Source organism: Syzygium oleosum, unplaced genomic scaffold, assembly GCF_021117445.2.
Source record: "Syzygium oleosum isolate NSW1041296 unplaced genomic scaffold, Sole_v2.1 Sole_v2.18, whole genome shotgun sequence".
NCBI classification, from domain to species: Eukaryota; Viridiplantae; Streptophyta; class Magnoliopsida; order Myrtales; family Myrtaceae; genus Syzygium; species Syzygium oleosum.
This window is the reverse complement of record NW_026607502.1, coordinates 3,026,994-3,033,682: the sequence shown is the minus strand read 5'-3', so window position 1 is coordinate 3,033,682 and position 6,689 is coordinate 3,026,994. Positions and strand designations below refer to the sequence as shown.

General features: G+C 37.4%; 1 pseudogene; it reads left to right on the top strand.

Moving 5' to 3' along the window:
• Positions 1-2,799: 2,799 nt before the first annotated feature.
• LOC115682058 (L-type lectin-domain containing receptor kinase IX.1-like) lies at positions 2,800-4,943 on the top strand (annotated as a pseudogene).
• The last annotated feature ends 1,746 nt before the right edge of the window (positions 4,944-6,689 follow it).

The window sequence follows — 6,689 nt, the reverse complement described above, 5'->3', positions numbered from 1 at the left end:
CTTATTTGCTAGTCCAACAATCAGGAAATTTCTCTGTTCTAGCTGTTTTGTCTCTCAAATTTGTTCATGAGAACCTTCTGAGGATTTCTTGTTGTTTTCTCATTTTTATACAGTTAAATTATTACAAATTTTCAGGCTTAAACAACTTAAAATTTTCATATTCTTTCTGTTATCATCTATCTGCTTGTCAGTTTATTTTAAAGTTTTCCATTCTCGCCTAATATGTCGGTGAGTTTTCCAAAACAGAAAAAAAAAAAAAAAAAAGAAGAAGAAGAAGAAGAAGAAGCTAGTGGCAACTTAATTGAGAGTTGGTAACCTAAAGAATGGTAAATTCACATAAGAGTTGGTAAATTTATGGTGGTTGCAAGAAAGAAAAGAAAGCTCTAGTAAACCATAACAAAAGTTGATAAATTAAAAAAAAAACCAAATAAATATCAGGAATTCAAATACCTCAAAGCTATTTGTTAATTCGGTCGGCAAGAAGTTGGCAAGTCACTCCAGCAAGGATTGATCAATTTCATATAAGGGTTGGTAAATCTAAGATGTTAGTAAGAGGGGTGAATAAAAGTTGGAAAAGATAAGAAAATTTGGTATTATAAAAGATCAGTAATGTTATAGAAATAATGATAAGTTACCAAGTTAGGTGTCCAGGTGACTAGTGATTTTTTTTGCCAATAATTTTTCAACACTTACCAGCTCTTTGAGAAAAATACTAGCATGGAAAACAAAACCGTTTTTTGCAAGCGGAACAATAGACTCGTCATGTATGGATGATATCTTCTTGATGCTCAATTAAGAAAGAGAAAATTTTGCAGCAAGCTTTAAATTGCATTTGACAAATTTACTGAAGGGAATTTAAGGCTAGCAGTGGAAATTTTGTATTCGCTTAGTTACTCGAATTTACTTAAGGGAGTGGCTGGCATGACCGTCGGCTGTAGAATGACAGTGTGAGAGTCAAGGGCCAACCACAAAATTTTTGTTGAGGAAAGCGGTAGATCTCCTCAACCGATTTCAATTTTTTACTCAATTTTTCTTTTTCTTTTTCTTTTGTTTTTCTTTGACTTCTATGTTTCCTTATTGCAAACTCAAATTGAGAGAAAAAATCACAAGAGGACCCATAGAATCAATTTTCTTGAATATGAAGAAAAAAATAAATTAGATACCGAAATATAGATAATTAGACAGTAGAAAAATATTATTACTTACTAAAAAGATATCGTTAATGTCATTATATAGATTTATTAAATTTAAAAGATGAAAAAACACTTGAAACATTGGGTTTGCAACTAATAAGGAAATCATTGTGTATTGAAATGGTTTCTCATTCCTTTTGCTCAAGTTAAAATGCTCTAGAGTAGAAGGACCTTCCGCTGACCTAAAATTAAGATCAATGATATCGATTATGACTTTTTCGATTACAAAATCCTACAATAATCGGAAGTTCAAAGTATACAAGATAATTACATTCCTCTTTTTTGAGTTATTAAGTTTTTTTTTATTTGGGAACAATATCCACATAATCTTTTTCTTTGGCCGAATAATAATATCCACTATTATAAAAGTTGCAACTGAGTTCCATATATATTTCTTACTATTTGAATATTATCACTTTGATTTCTTTCTTTTAAATAAGACAAGAAAATCGTTCTCTTCTCATGGCCTTTTTATAGGGAAAAATACATTTTTATATAATAAAAATAGAAAACATGTTAACTAAGTCTCTCATTGAAGATGGAAAATGCTTGGCTAAGGTTTGACCGTCACTAATCGTAAAAAAAAATTAATTATGGTTAAGTTTTAGAATTGTAGGGCACAATAGAAAAATAAAAGATACGTGTTCCGCTCTCAATAAATTACATGTATTGTGAATCATGCACTATGACCAATCCAAAATTAAACAAATAGGGGGGGAAAACCAGTATTATACAAACAAACAAAAAAACAGTATGGCAGAATGATCAACTGGTATTTAAATATGTTCAATCTATTCCATAATAATAATAATAATCTTACAAGTCCCTCCATACGTTGCTGCTGATCATATGGCCATAACAAAAGGCTAATATTTAACAAAATGAACCCGTTCTCTTTCTTTGCAACATATAATATTTTACTGTAACAAGCAATTATTGATCCCACTTTCCAAACTGCAATCATCTTACTATTGACCCGCATAATCAATGACTCAGTTTGATATTATAGCCGTGCTAGACTTCTTAAAAATGACCTACAAATTTGTCTAGGGGCGGCTCTTTACACAAGTGAGTTATCTTCGAGAATTGATAACAGCTTGGCGCATCACTTTTGTAAACTAGCTTTATAAACCAGATTTAATAAGTCTAACATCTCGGGAACAGCAAAAGGTCTAGCAATTTTTATGTAATGAAAGAGTATCCTCTAGAGTCTAGAGCACATGTTTAATGACCAACAAAGGAAGTGGATAATTTTCAATGGGATTGATTCTTCTCATGCGTGGCGTGTACGATCAGTGCTTCACAGTCTGGCGATTTTTCTAATTAATTAGTTATGAAGTGCCTCCTCGACATATGTTAATGTGACCCCTCTCTTATTTATTATTTTATAATCTTTTTTCGAGTCTAGAGGCAAGTCGTCGTGGAAGCTGGGGTGAACTTTCTTATCTTCCTTAACAGTGAAGGGTTCCGACATCGATTGCAAGTTGTCCAAAAATAATGTTTTCGGGACCCACCACGGACCCATGTAAGTGCGTGTAACGTCAAAGCACCAAAAAGCTGTGCCAAGTTCCTGATTTCAAGAGCAATCTAGAAACCTCAACGGGTAATGGAACTTCGCAGCTCATATATCATGAGTTTCAAGACCAGAGAGCTTCAATCGCTCTTAGTCTTGGTTCTCTCTCTAGCCATTGCCTTCACGGCTTCAGCGTCGTCTCAGGGCATCGAATTTAGCTTCCAGACTTTCAACGATAGTATCATTCAACGGTAAGGCAATGCGACGCATGATTCGAGCGGCTTCATCCAAATTACGGAGACTAATCTAGCCAGCAACCCCACTCAGAACATGGGGTGGGCCACATACCGCGAGCCGATGCGCCTTTGGGATAAGGTGACAGGGAACGTGGCGGATTTCACCACCCAATTCACCTTCGTCATCAATTCAGAAAACAGGTCGATCCCCACCAATGGATTGACCTTCTTTCTTGTCCCTGAAGGGTCTCAACTCCCGGTCAACTTGTCAAGATACTACCTTGCTCTTGTAGATCCAAAACGCAATCCTTCCGACTCTTCTACTTCATTTGTAGCCATCGAGTTCGACACTTTCTACAACAATGCTACCAATGTCGTGCATCCGATTTGTTCACCAGCTGCACATGTCGATATGGACTTGAATAATCTCACTTCTGCGGTCCACAGCTGCGTCAATTGGTTCAATGAGAAAATCATGAGCGGTGGGCGGATCAACGCTATGATTATGTACAATTCGAGCACGCAAAACTTGAGCGTTCTCATTATAGATGCCCATGAGACGGATACCAACAGAAATTCCACCGCCATCCATGATACAGTCAACATGACAAAGTATTTGCTGGAGTGGGTGACTTTCGGTTTCTCGGCTGCCACAAGTGCGTTTTTCGAGTTGCACACTATTGAGGCATGGGAATTCAGATCTACGGTGCAAGTGGCTTGAACAGATAATTCGATTCCAGCAAATGGTACAGATATTTTGATTCCAGCAAATGGTAAAAAGAGCAAGTCATGGCTATGGTCTATCTTAGGCTCAGGTTCTTTCATTTTGCTCATTCTCGTTCTAGCCATACTTTGGTTTCGTCGCCATTTGAAGAGCAAGACAACTGACATAAGTGGAGAAGAAGTTGAAAAAGGGATCGATGAAGAATTCGAGCAAGTGTCGGGCCCCAAGAAATTCACCTACAAGGACTTAGTCGCTACGACCGGTAATTTCGTAACCGAATGGTTGCTTGGGGAAGGGGGCTTTGGGAGAGTGTACGAAGGATACTTGACCAGCGTGAATGCTAATGTCGCAATCAAGAAGATTAACCCAGGGTCAAGACAAGGGATAAAAGAGTATGCCACCGAAGTGAAGACCATAAGTCAGCTTCGACATAGAAACTTAGTCCAACTCATCGGGTGGTGTCATGAGAAAAAGGAACTCCTCCTTATCTATGAGTTCTTGTCAAATGTAGCCTTGATTCTTATCTATTCATAGAACAATCTTTCTTGTCATGGGAAAAGCGATACAAAATCGCACAAGGCATAGCCTCGGCATTGCTTTACCTCCATGAAGAATGGGAACAATGCGTTGTACACCGGGATATAAAGTCCAGCGATATCATGCTCGATTGGGATTTTAATGCTAAAATAGGGGACTTCGGTTTGGCTAGGTTAGTTGATCATGCCAAAGGGTTACAAACGACTGTGCTGGCTAGAACTATGGGCTATATGGCTCCTAAATGCATTTACACAGGTAAGGCCAGTAGGGAATCGGATGTCTATAGTTTTAGAGTCGTTTTATTAGAAATAACTTGTGGAAGAAAAGTCATCAAGCCAAGGGCCGAGGAAGGCCAAGTCCGACTTGTGGATTGGGTTTGGGATATGTATGGAACCAGGAGGCTACTTGATGCGGCAGATTCGAAACTTGGTACCGATTTCGATGGAAAGCAACTGGAGTGCTTGATGGTTGTAGGGATGTGGTGCGCTCATCCGGACCACACTGCCCGTCCTCCCATAAGAGAAGCGTTTAACGTTCTCAACTTTAACGCTCCACCACCTGTTCTCCCATCACAATTGCCAGTCCCTACGTACCTAGCGCCTCCATCCACATTCTCTATGGCATCGATTGTTTCGTCCCATGCCACCTCGACTAGCGGCACCGAAGTCTCCACATTTACTACCTCTTCTATAAGATCCTCCCATTCATCATCCTCTACATTGCTTCGAAATACAATATGAGTTTCCTACTTTCGGTATATGTTTTGATAATCAGTTTGAATTGTAAATTGTACCTCAAATTTTTATTTCAAATTTTATATGCTTCATATAAATTTCTTCAAAATTTCTTCATCCCTTTGTGTTTAAACTTCAATTTGATCTCCAAGATTAAGTAAGGTAGTATGTATCATCTTTGATGGTTTATTATCTCTTATTAATTGCTTCCAAGCAAAATCTACCATCCTTTTGTTGTCATTTCATGCTCCATCAAAGTTAAAACTAAATACAATTCATAATTGAAGGACACTAAACAAATTCAGGGTTAAAAACATATTGTGCACGCTCAATGCCCGAACTCATGTTGTGACTCTTTCGAGATGAATCATGAGGAGTTAAATAGATTGTTAGACCACCATATATTACTCTCTTACGAGGTGGCGCTTATGCTTCACACAAGCTCTCCTGAGCCCTAACAACCGCGACTTGGTTTCTTGTTTATTATTAATTGAATGAGACTAGAGTTGCCACTAGCTTATTCTAGGCCAGTTAGGAGCCTAGTAAGCCGGGGGAAGTTGCCTTACTTCTGCAAACAAGAGATTTATGATTCGGGAACTTAGTTATACTAATTTGACCTAATGCTTAGTTATACAAATTTGACCTAATGCCTGTTATCAGTTCCTTTTCTCTTTTAATAAAAGTTGTTTCACGCAATATTTTCCAATTTTTATTCCTAAACATGCGAATCTATATGGCCATCCATAAATGCCCTAATATTAAAATGAAACAATAAATAGTAATAAAAAATGAAGATAAATAAAATATTAAAAAAATTGTTGGGGCTAACAATATAATCTAGAAGTAGGGTGAATAGGTTGTTTTCAAATTTTAAACAAAATTTCTCGTGGAAGATGAAGAATAGCACTTTGACAATGATAAGTGGCAAATCAAGGGTTACAGGTGCAAGTATTGCTAGCAAGCAGATACAGCCAACATTGAACTAATGATGACAATAATGACGAGATAGAGATGATCGCACAAGAATTTATAAGCTTTATCCCCAAGCCTTCGTCCTCTTTCTAAGGTAACAACCTCGACATTGACTGGATTCCATTAGTAAATTTTCAAGCCAAGTTACAATCAGCATGTGCTCTTCCTACGAAACAATAGATCACACTACCGGAACACGAATACTATTATCACTCTTGTACACTTGCTTTTAACACAATTACAAAGTAGCAAGAACACTACATAGAGAACTTTTAGATGGAAATATGTACAATATTATCATAGAGAAAATGATAACGAATAGCCCTAGTATTTCTCTATTTTTCTTTCTACCCTTTTAAGCTTCTTTAATCCTCTCTATTTAGACATCCCCAATCTATCCGTTGGAAACTCTCTTGTGAAGCAAGGAGCCGTTGGGAGTTGATTGGTGTAGTTGCTAAGGTCAAAATTGCTCATACAATCCGTTCCAGCAATAATGACAAGGTTTTCCTAAATTGGAGTTTGCTGGCGCTGTTACATCCATTATTCCTCTAAAAAACTGCCAATTGTTCTCTAACACATCATCAGTTCTTCTGCTATGTTTCCTCAGCCTTACGTAAGCCTTTCGACGAACGGTCATCTTCAAACGACATGCTCACCTGCATCTCCAAGACTCAATATCTGCACAATCCAGGGCTCTTTATCACTCGATATCAACACAAGCACATAATTATCATTATGTTGATGTTTTGCACATTTGCACCATGAGAAATGACTTACAAT